We start from the raw sequence: 12499 nt of genomic DNA, 5'->3' as shown, positions 1-12499 counted from the left end.
CCTATTGATTTTAAATGAAAAGGTAAAGTATAAACGAAAAAAGAAATTTAATAATAACCGGATGAATTACAATTCCACTACAATACAAGCGGTAAAATAAGATCGGTTATGGTTCTATGTCTTATTTTATTCTTCGTTTTGTACCCTTTATCTTTTATTAAAAGTTTGGCTTTATCTCATTGTGCGTTGTTTTTTGTGTTTTATACAAATAACTACTAAGTAAAAATTAAAATGAATATTATTCTTCCTCTATAAGTTAAAATTTGTCATCCTAAGTTTTTTAGTTGTCATAAAACGTTCTAGGTCAAACCCATTTTGAAAGTGCTGGCAATATACATCTGCTCTTGTATCTTTTATAATCTCGTAACCTTATTAATTAAATTTACCTCCGTACTCTACAGGTTAAATTTATGTGTCTGGCATATCCCTATACTTAATACATCAACTCGTACGGTAATTATCTCCCATGTGGTAGATGCAAAAAAATTATTATGGTTAATAATCGAGTTAAACATTTCTATAATATTAATTTATGTTAAAATATTTTGTCGTGGATAGTTAAAGTTAAACTATCCTGGGGCGATCCGATGGCCAAAATAACTTTTTCCTAACTTTTAGATAACTTTAAAGTTAGGATTATTACGCAAATCAAAAGAGCACTAATTAGTTCGATCTCATTCTTCCTAGCAAGGTTCTGTACTAGGCGAAAATTTCTCGGTATTTTAAGAACATTTCTCTCCTCGGTAAGTTTTCTTAAATTGGTCTCAATACTACATTTTTCCTATCTGGTGCTACGAGCTACATTACAATAATGTTGAAAATCGATGTGTCGGCCCACGTTGGCCCCAAATGGTTAGCGGCCTTTTTATGTTCGCGCTTCACTTGTTAGTGTTTAACGTGTACTCTTTTTTTCCGTACTTTTTGTCAAAAGACAAGGATTAATCTCTCACGACCATCACTAACCACTGTTGTAGTCAAAATGTAACGTTGTTGTCGGATTCCAGTTCTGAGGTGTATAAAGTACCGCTTCCGTGAACCGCTTCTTAACTCATAAAATGGATATGTTAGAAACATTGTGTGCCGCAAGACAACTTTCATGTAGACGTTATTTTCGAGTAAACAATATAATGGGAATATTTCACATAATTATTAAGTGTACATCTGGTGGATTATTTACGGAATATAGTCACAAAAATGGTAGTTTAATTGCAGTTTAAATTTTGTGTCTCAGTGTTCCTTTTATAGAAGTTTTTGTGATGTGTTTGAATGCTATCACGTTTTGTGTATTTATTAAATGTTGGGGTTGGGATTCCTTTAAGCGGAGTTCACATCATGGTTATTGTTGTTCGATAAGGAGTTTTTATTCAGACTAAATATTTAAATTATACGTTGCGTGTTCAATTCGCTGTTATTATAATGAATTGCACGTTATTCGGCGTAAATGAGGTCGCAATAACTGTGATTGGCGGTTGTGTATTGTAAATTCTGATGTATGTACAGAGACCATTTGATAGTGGATAGTGTTGTTCCTTAAATACGAGTACAACGTCATACACGAGGGCTTGCTTGTAGTACCTGTTAGTTGTTCGCTGACGTAAAAAGGGCGTTAAATTTGTTTACTGCTACACTCTGGCGCGTGCAGTGCCTATTCGTTTCGTTTGAATGACGCAGTTCCTTCGGTTCGAAATGTATAGTTGTGAAAAAAAGTTAAGCAATCTTAAATAAGGATTTAAGTTATCGTCATTATGAAGTAGTAAAAGTTCGTGGAAAGTTTTAAAAACAGTTTACCCGTATTCAAAAAATTTGAGTGCTTAGTGAAGGTTAAATGTTTCTACCGTCCTAGCAGCTACCTAAAACCTTTTTCGTCTTATTTATCAAGTGATTTCGAGTCATTGAGTTCAGTTTAATATAGAAAAAGTGAAGTTTCTTGAAGCTGTCAGCGAGTGCTTTTGCGTCTTTGATAAGTGCACCTGAACATCTCAAACCTTTCACGACCAGATTATTTGGATTTAAAAAACACTTAAAGTGATTTTACGATTTTTTAAATTTGTTTATCGACCGCTTGAGTGCTGAGTATTATGTCTAAACAAGCTTTATAAGCCTTTCTTTCTTGCAGAAATGTTGATTTAATTGTTTCATGGGTTTCCGAATATTTTTTTTTCTTTGTCAATCAATTAGTTGTGTGTTTATTCGAATCCTTTGGACAACCCAGGGTCCTTATGTTATTGTAGGTGTATTGGTGCCCAAGATTTATTTCAGGTGTTAATCAATAATTGTGTATTAGTTTCTTTTGAAGTTGATCGAGGCCATTGAGTTTCTCAGAATGAGAAATTTTAAGTCAAAATTAGGATTTTTCTATAACACATGCCGGATGTGTACGAGGAGAGTTTAAACATTCTCAAACAAGTCTCAATGTTGATTTGTTTGTGTTGAGCTAGCTGGAGAGGTATTTTGGGGGTGGTGCAGTGACCGCACGCCATTGTACCCAGTAACAGTTATCCATGGGTTGTACGAAACTGTTCTTATTTCTGATGAAATGTGTCCGCTGAAGAAAAAAATACACTTTAGTAAAAAATAATTGGAAAAGAGCAGATAACAAAATAAGATTAAAGTCGCACTTTTTCCGTCTATCAAGGAAATCGATTGAAAGTTTTACAAATTTATTTGAATTTGAACCAAAATGTCGAAAACGTATATTAAATCACCTTAAGGTACCGTAAAAGCAAACCATTTGCCCATAAGACAATATTTAAAGCAACCCAAAGAAACCACTGCACATTTTACGTATATAACTCTCGCCAGGAAAGATTGCCGGTCACAGCACACCTTGTATCAATTTACAATCTATGTTTTTTTAAAGATGCGAGCGACTTCCGGAATAGGATCGTGCCAATGTTGAACGAAAAGACTTTTCGTTCAATATTACCACGATCCTACCCCGGAAGAGAAACACCGAAAATAGTGGAGGTGGTGTTTCGTTAAATACTGGAGACACAGAAAAAAATGGATCGCGACGGACGGTTCGAATAGCTATTTTCATAATAAGATGAAAGTGGCCGTTTACATGACGCGGAGGCTTATTGAAAAGTACGAGGACGCGCAGCGTCCGAGTATCTCTTTAATGCCTTCAAGTCAGGTGGACTCACTTTTATGACGTACCTATTATATATAAAATTTTACCTGAAACTGCAACATGTAGATAACTTTTCCAAATTAAATTATTCATGTGTGAAACTTTGATACCTAATCACGGATGCTAAAATCACTTTATTTAATTGTTTCCATAGAGATTTCAAAATAATTAAAACAATCAGTGTCATTTTTAATGCAGTTTGCAGTTTATGCTTTGTACTTTTCAGCTATACAGTCTTTATAACTAGCTACAAAAGCAGGTATCAGTGAAGAAGAGTACCTACGCGAGACGTTATTATAATGTAGGCGAAGCTGCGGCCGCCGTAGTGCAATATTCGCTCCCCACAAAATCAAGAAAGAGGTACGAAAAGGCGTACAAACCTTTTAATGACTGGCGCAAAACTAAAGGAATAATTACTTCCACACATATTCCATTAATTGTTAGTAATTAAAAAACCACTATCCTTTGTGTAGGTATATTAATATTTAAAAATATCCACATAGTCTGTATTATAATTATCCAATAGTTGATTGAATAACTTATTCAATGAACGATCTAATTGTTATTTTGCATGTACTAGGACTGTAATGAGAGTCAGGCAAAAATATTACAGTAGATCAACTTTCTAATGTCAAAATAGCCCTGAAATTTTGATTTTCTTGACGGTTTCAGGTAAAAGAGTGTACATCTGTTTATGCTTTTTTTATTCGGGTATTCATTTATTCAACCTATTTGATTAATTGAAGACGTTATTTGTTGTAATTATAATAATTCTCTACAGAAGAACTGAAGTTGTTTAAAAATTGTGAGAGGTTTAAATCGTGTTGTTAGTTTTACGGAAAAAATTAATCAAGTTGAAGTTAAGTAAGTAGTTTTAGTGCACCGTGAGGTTCTCTTGTTAAAAATTAAAAGTTATACCGCAGCCACACAGCGAAGTTCTGAAGCTGTCAGCGTTGGACGCATGTTTATCGCAAACCTGTCAGTTTACCACCAGATTTTTGAATTAAAAAAAAACTGTAAGTAATTTTTAAATTTCTTATTTTTACTTTCTGCCGCTTGCGTGCGGGGCAATATGTACGTCCAAACTGTGTAGCCTCCCTTTGTTCCAGGAATGTTGTTTTAATTTTCTTTTTGTGTGTGTCGGAATAAATTTTTGTTACTTTCAATCAATTACTTGTGTGTATTCGATTCCATTGTGCGACCCGTATGTATGTGGGGGCATTACAAAATTCTTAGTTTTTATTTTGAGCTAGTTGTACAGGTGTTTTGTGAGTGGTGTAATTGGCCGCATACCATTGCACGCAGCAATATGTATGTGTGTACGTCTGCGGATTTGCCATTTTAGTCTGTGTTAGTCAAAAATAAAAGCCTTGTGTATATAAAAATATAACTTCCACCCGTTTCAAAAGGTATAATTTTATAATATAAAAATCCACAATAATTCGTCTATTGTGCGTGCTGTAATGTAATGTTTGTGTTGCATTGAATATTTTTGTTTCCTTGTTTGGTTTTGTTTACATGGCTTACAAACCGCCTTTTAAATGCACATAAAGATATAATCCTTTTACGTTTCAAAAATTACAATTTTTCTTTTACATAACAATCCGTTTAATGTGAGAGTTGTAATGTTTCGGATACTTCAAATATTTTTGTTTCGTTGTTTGATTTTGTTTACAGGATCCACAAGCGAACCTTTAAGGTAAAGGGGCTTCACGAGGGAACTACCTACACCGGCCCTTCTGATGGTACCGCTCGACATGTACGGAGATACCATGCACATTGCACACTTACCACGACGCAAACACCGCTGGACATCCAGGCGCCGAGGAAACGGTTCTCGCCATCTACAAGCATTAGCATTGGCCCAATACTCACAAAGTTTATAAACAGCGCTTCCGACTATAGGAGACAACTGGACAAATCCGACTGTATTTTTCCACAAGTGACTGAAACTGGTCGAGAGTCCAACCAGCTCGTGTGATTTCTTTTTACAAAGAAACGGGTTGGGTGGGGGGGATTTTATGCCACTTCCCTAGACGGTAAAATCTGGAATCTACAGGGATTGCACGGTGATACTTTATTTGATTATTTTATTTAAGTTTATGCTAACATGCGATCTTAATACATTTAAAACGTTGTTTCTTTGCAAATGTCCCTTATTTAAGCCACCAGATGTCCGTTATCTTAAATTTCAACTAATACTAATATATTTCAATAACAAAATGCCCTTTTCCTGTATTATAAAATTATAGAATTAAAAGGCTAGAACACAAATACATAGAGGAGCTTCACTTTACCTTACAGTGTCCTTTTCAAATAAAGGCAATAACCTCAGATTCAATAAATTTCTTGCAAGTTCAAAATAATCTTCTACGGAACAGAGCAATATATTGTGATCTTTGAATAAATACCTACCTGCCTTAACTCGCTCTCCTAAGGTGTAATATCGCTATAGACGAAATATAGAACAAACATGCATGTCACGTACGATATTAACATGATGGAAATATAACGAAAGCTGTGCATTCTGCAAATTGAACCACGTCCCTTTTACTAAGGTTCGTGTAGTGTAATTAAGCAACACAGCTCGCTTTTCTGTAAACAACCCCTTATCTATATGATAATATAATTTGTCGTTTGATTTCCCATGGACATGGGCATTGGGAAAATGAAACAGATTTATTAGGCTTTGGTATGATTGATATTTCTCTTTATTCAAGGGCCCCATTCACATCCATTCATATTTTCATTCACCTCTATGTTTAGTAATTTGTTAGTCCACATTCGCATAGAAAATCTTTCTAATTGGATACTGAATTTGAATGAATCCTTTAAGGATAAGTTGAACAGGTAAACTAGAATGGTCATTGTAAACTTGTGACGTGCGTAATCCAGAAATGGATCTTCTGTCTGTTATCACGCCAATAGCGATCAATAAAAACAAAATGAAATTTTTTTATATTTAATACAAACAAAGTATCAAGTACCCTTTACAAATTAGGTTTTTTTTGCTTAATGAAAGGAACATAACAATTAAAAAATTAAACGGCGAATAAAAAATTAAATAAAGAAGGGATAGTGCTACCGGAACAAAATATGAATGCCGTCGTTGAAATAATTATAAGTATTTTACATTTGATTTTGAGTATTGACAAAAGCAGGTGGGTACCTACTTCTCAACTAAATTATGTATCAATATGAACAATATGTATGGAAGATTTTAAATGAAATAAATGATGAATGAATGGTGAAATTGTAGCTGACCTTGTGTTTGATTTCTTTATCTTGCTGTCGTCTGTAGATTCAATTAAATTTTGACAGATAGATAATGATTTTGCTATCGACGAATACTCCTGAAGAAAATTGCTGAAGCTGGTAAGTTGTTTTTTCTATTTGATGCAAACCACTTTTGAATTTTTGAAATACGGAAGCTGGTTCTTTTTTTCCAGAAACTAATTATCCCTTTTTCTGTTTCAGGGGCCCAAATCCGGTACGAAAAAAACTAAAATGTTGTGAAATATTACAAATTTGAAATAAAAAATTGAAAAAGTTACGGTTCTATGGCCTTTTTTTAAAAAAATTATCCTCAATAGGAATTTTCAATACAATTCGATTTGAATAAAATTTTCTTAAGCGCAATTAAATAAATTGCAAATCTTTATCCGCACCAAGCGTACGAAGACGAATGCGTTTTCGAATTGTTGATAGCAAAACTAAATTTCAAGTATAGGTATAATTTAAATCCAAACGACATCTTACGATTAACGTCATAACGTTCCAACCATCGATCACGTGACCGGTTTTTTTGCCGGGGAAATCCCAGGGTGCAACCTTGCACCACGAAGCGAGGACAAGAACCCATTTTACTTTGGGTTTCATTGCAGTGGAAATCCTATTCGCCAAGATCACGAGTTTGCACTACAAAACAAGGTCACTCGTTTAAGTCACGTCTTTTTTTTTAATGCGTTTGGAGAAATTTATAAGGTTATACGAGTAGGTATTTCCAAACGAAGCTACTACAAAAGCCAATTTTACTTTAGCCAAGATAATAACCACCCAATTGCAAGGATAACTTTTTTTTCGTATACGTTTAGAAAATCCACGTCTCTAATTACCGTGAAAAGTAAGTATTTCGATTTCTTGTTAGTCTTCAGCCCTCCGCACACGCTTTAACATTAGCGTATTACCAGTTTCATTAATCTCTCATCATTTCCTAAAAGTGTACGCGACTATAGTAAATGTGAATTTTATAATGTTTAAGTACGGAACCTTTTTTTTGTTTTTCTTGATCGCTTTTACTTTTTTTTTGTTTCTTGTAAAATTTGAAATGAATAATTTGTCATTTTTTTAAGTGGCTCTTGGCGTCCCTAACGCTATCTCCTAATGTACTTATCCGATTTTAATAAAAGTTGAGATATAATGAACGGGAATTATGCAATTGTTACCAGTTCCAGGCTTCGAGAAGCTGTTCCTTAAGCACTCACATATGATTGTCCGTACCTCTTTGAGGAAGGCGGCGAGCAAGCTCGGTTGTGGCGCTTTCTTTTGACCTTGATTTTTTGGCACCATCCATCATTGCTATGGCTTGAACGGCCGGGGTTGTCACCTTTTCTCGACTGCTTGTAAAATAGTTTGCTTATCTGTCACGTCAGTCCCTTTCTTTTTAGTAACGTATGGCGTTTCCCACCTCTCTCCTTCCTTGCCTATAGTTTTCCCGGTTTTCCTGCTTTATTGTTGTATTTTTCTTAGCTTATAACCTCTTCATGGCTTTGACATAGTTTTCCCGGGATTGACACTTCTTGGATCCACCAGTAGACTGATCCCAGCTCCCTTCTGCTTACTCAAGTGTTTGGAATTTGTAGAATGAATCAAAAAAGCTGCACGATGGGGGACAGAAATAATTGCTGTGTAACTGACTTGGATGCTCAGTATGACCCAAACAAAGGAAAATGTGTAAATGTCGCTGGGAATTTTAGGGATACTACTTATCAAGATAAATGAGATTGTTACCTCAACACAAAATTGACTAATTTACCACTCGGTTTGCCCAAACTAACATGTAACTCAAAATTTCACGGGTTCGTAAACAGACGTGACAATATTATAGAAACCTTAAATCTAAAAAAAATTGTATGCAGCCAAAATAACTTCTTAAAACAAATGAAGATCTGGCTGTCATATTATAGTTATTTATGCACCGCGGACATTAAGGCGATATTTATGCCGAGGACCTCCGGCCCGAGGGATTGCAAGTCGCGCGAGGGTTAAATATCGAGTAATACTCGAGGTGCATACAAAATGCTATCGTTCCAAATAATGCATTTTCAATATACTAATGTAATTATTATTGTTTGACCAACATTAAAGTGATTCATACGAATCAAGTAGCATCTTTTTTTATTACATATATTTTGACATATATTTGACAGGCCGTTTGAGGGCATAATGAGATGGCAATTCATTATGCCATCGGGCGTCATAGACTGCTTTATACATCTCATATGACAGATATAATTGGCATATAATAGGTAAATGAATTAATTTAAGTATTGTCGCTTTGGCTTCATTATTTTTAGTTTGGTTCATGTATGATGTATTCAACTGAAGAAAAAGTTGTCAATTGGTACAGTATCGGTAACAGTCAAGACTTACTTTCTGTGTTGATCACTTTAAAATTAGTGGTCAGTTTTAAGGGAGGGGATTAAACTGAACATTTTACCTTTTGTGGAATAGAATCCCATAAGAAACTTAAGGGAAATAGCGGCCAGATTTAATAGCTCTTCATCATAACTTAAAAGCATAGTTTACTGTCGCTTTTATTAAAACCCAGAATGGCAGCGCATAATGCGTGCGCATGTTATTTTGGTTGCATAAAATTAGGCGTCTCAGGTTTTTGGCATTTAAAAGGAGACAAAGGAAATCCCTATGTCTACTTCTAAATGAATAACGCTATATATGAAAATGTTATGTAGATTAAATTTTACCTTACAAACTGCCAACTTCATGTGCATGCTGTAGTCTTCAGTCACCCCTATTCTCATCGGAAAAAATGTGACATTCTCTGATGGATTATATGTTGTGCCGAATATTATGTTATAAAATTCGAAGTAAAAACTGATCAATATGGAAATTGAAAATATCCTTTCGTTCTATCTTCGCTTAATGCAAACAATAAAGGTTGATTAAATCCAACGTCAGTTCTTCTGTATCGTGAGAGCTCAAGTGGAAAATTATAATAATTGAATTTGTGAACAGTGTTAAGTATAATTGCATTCGATATTAATTATTATCACTCCCGATGGGGTGTTAGTTTATGTAATTTAATTCCGTTTGTGTTAAAAAGCGTGCTGAAACACGAATGAGGAGGATCCTTGCGTGAATTCCTAAGACCACTAATTGAGGCACTTCGTATACTATACTATAAAATCCGTCTGTTTCACATTGCAAATAAACTCGGTAACAAAAACTACTGCCCGAAATGGTTCTCAATTATTTGCAATGACGTGTTTGAGGGGGATGGGTGGAATACAGAAGTAAATACTGCAAGTGCGTTGATAACCGCGTGCATTAATAATTAAGCATGGCCGGGTCTGATAAAATAAAGGTAAAATCTCCGTTAGAGGTTCAGATATAAGAAGTTTGTAAAGAATAAAAAAGGAATCAATACCTCGGTTATCCAAGCCAAGCCAAGTTAGCATTAGATTTCAGAAAACATTTGAGGTGAACAAGTGGGAACTATATTGACAGCGGCAGGTTTTCCTACTGTCATTTGAAATTTTATCTTTAAAATAAAATGTAATGACAAATTCCAGTGGCGTACCCCCGATATTATTAAGGACATTTCACGAAGGTATTAAATCTGATGTCAGCAGTTATAAGGCTTATACCGAGGCTTATACTTTAGAGATAAGAGAACGAACATTCAGCAGGTCATCACCGACGGTTCTCCGCACACTCCAAGCTTATGCCACTACCGTAAATTGTCTTCCTAACAGCCATAATGTCAGAGCAGAGGCTTCCACGGTCAGAGTCATTAAGATGTGAGCGACTTCTGGGACAGGACCGTGTCTCAATGTTGAATGAAGTCGAAGAAGTCGCTCGCATCTCAAGCCATGATTATAACGCTTCGCCAAACCAAATAGCGAGTGGAAAATTGCATGTTCCAAAGGAAGCTTATACAACGGCCGTTTCTTAATCTCTTAATTACTAGGGAAAATCGCATTGTACTGCTGAAGTGTACTTTTCGAATAAAGTTTAGATACGCCTTCTAAATTCCCTTTTGCAACTAACAACAAATGATGATACAAAATGTAGCAAAATGGTTGCCAATCTATGAAAGATTATTCTACCCTTACTTGCCCGAGAGCAAACAAAAATAGCAGTAAATCTTTAAATCATCACCGGTAGATGTGTCTTGTCAAGACGTTCTTTCTGTCCCTTGGAGAGTACACTTCTCCGACGCTGCGTTCTGCGGATATTTGCACTGAAAGGTTTGACATCTCGTCCTGACGTCCCACTTGCCTTTTATGAGTACCACCTTCCGACACTTCGTTTTCAAGATATTCGCTTCGACTTCACTAATAGGTATGTTTCGTCCTGGCGATTCATTTTGCGACAAACCGTTTTCGAAATATTCGCTCTTAAAGTGTTGACATCACCAATAAATATACTTCTTACAAACGTCCCAATCGCTCTTTGTGAGTATCCTCCTCCGACAATTTGTTGTTGAGATATAAGGAATTATTTACAACCCATCACGATAAGGGGTCGAGGAAATTAATTCCTCTCGTTGTGACCTTTCATTAGAGTACCATGAAACCAGCCCCCCCCTCCCTCTTTTGATAAAGAGTCAGAAAGAAGCGCGGTAGTTAGCAGAAAACAGTTTCTTTTGTTGAGACCTTTAATTAGAATACCTACCATGAAAGATAAAATTAATTTCTACCTCGTCCTACCGGCCACTCGGTGACATTTCATTATGGAACTAGTTTTATCCTTCATGGTACTCTAATGAAAGGTCTCAACGAAAGGAATTAATTTCTACCAACCATAGCCGCCCTCCTCCTCGATCTCTTATCGTGATCGGGTATATTCCCTTATACCTCAAGAACGGATTGTCGGAAGAAGGTACTCACAAAGGGCGATTGAGACGTCTGCAAGAAATGTATCCATTGGTGATGTCAAAACAAAAGCTATTTCGGTTTAAAAAAATGCGCTTTATCTGCACAAGAGTTGTGCACAGTTTAAGCTTGTTTTGAATTCTTAAAAATGCGCTAAAATTCGTGGTATAGGTAGAAAAGCTCGATAGTTTCGTAGAGATGAAGAGTTCCCTGTTTACTGGAGTGTCCTTACGACTCAAATTTACTAGGAATCAAGTTTTGGAATATTATTTTTCAAAGCCAAAATGGTTGCGTTTTTCACTTTCAAGAATACGTTTTTGAAATGTTTTGGGAAAGTCTTATTCAGTGAACTTGCTGATGTTTGAAGCGCCGTTGAAACAGAAACGATTTTGTAGAGCTTGCAACTCTGATTTTAAACGTTTTCGGCTAGGGAGGCTACGCTTTCATCGATTGGCCGTTTGACCAATGAGGGTGCAACACGTTTGAGTGTGCTGCCGGATGTGCATGCGGTACGGTCGCCGCAGTCGCCTCTGTTTTGCTAGAGATTTTTGGTACTAAAGATTCCAAAATCCCAAAAACTCCCAAGTCCGAAGCTACCATGGATTCCAAAGCCTTTAAAGACTACAGTTTTAAATAGGTACAATGTTCCCAAAGTCAACAGATTCTTCAGAGATTTTGGAGCCGGCAGGGCCCACGTAGTCTTTTAAAAACTCCAAAGTCTTTAACGTGCCCAAAAATTCCAAAGCCTCGCTAAGGGATCAAAAATCTCTGTATTTATTATCTTCGTATTTTTTTAATTGTGTTGACATTTCTTAGGATTCTCAAAACAATCCTAGGAGTTTTTTCCCATTATTTTTTAGAAAATAGAAAACTTTAGAACTTTACAACAAATGCTTTTGAAAACTTCCTTAGGAATCCGCTTGGAAATCTTAAGAAATTCAATAACTACAAAGTCTCCTTTTTGGTCATCCGCAAATTCCTCCCAGAAGATTTCTTAAAATCTTAAAACTTTTTTATTCTGGGAACGTTTATTGGCGCCCCCTCTTTCATTCTTCTTTCAATTTTTCTGGGAATGTTTTTAGTGCCGCCCCTTAAAATCTTTTCACGGGTTTTGTTAGATACATATGTCTCTTGAAACAGAATGATCCTTTATGTGCCTCTTCAAGTATCTTCCTTCTCCCCCAAAGTCTTTGTATCATTATTTACTATCGGATGCGCTTTAATCTTATGTTCCGACAAATATTTCCCA

This window comes from Photinus pyralis, unplaced genomic scaffold, assembly GCF_008802855.1.
Source record: "Photinus pyralis isolate 1611_PpyrPB1 unplaced genomic scaffold, Ppyr1.3 Ppyr1.4_LG7, whole genome shotgun sequence".
In the NCBI taxonomy this organism is placed as follows: Eukaryota; Metazoa; Arthropoda; class Insecta; order Coleoptera; family Lampyridae; genus Photinus; species Photinus pyralis.
Note: the sequence above shows the minus strand (reverse complement) of the source record.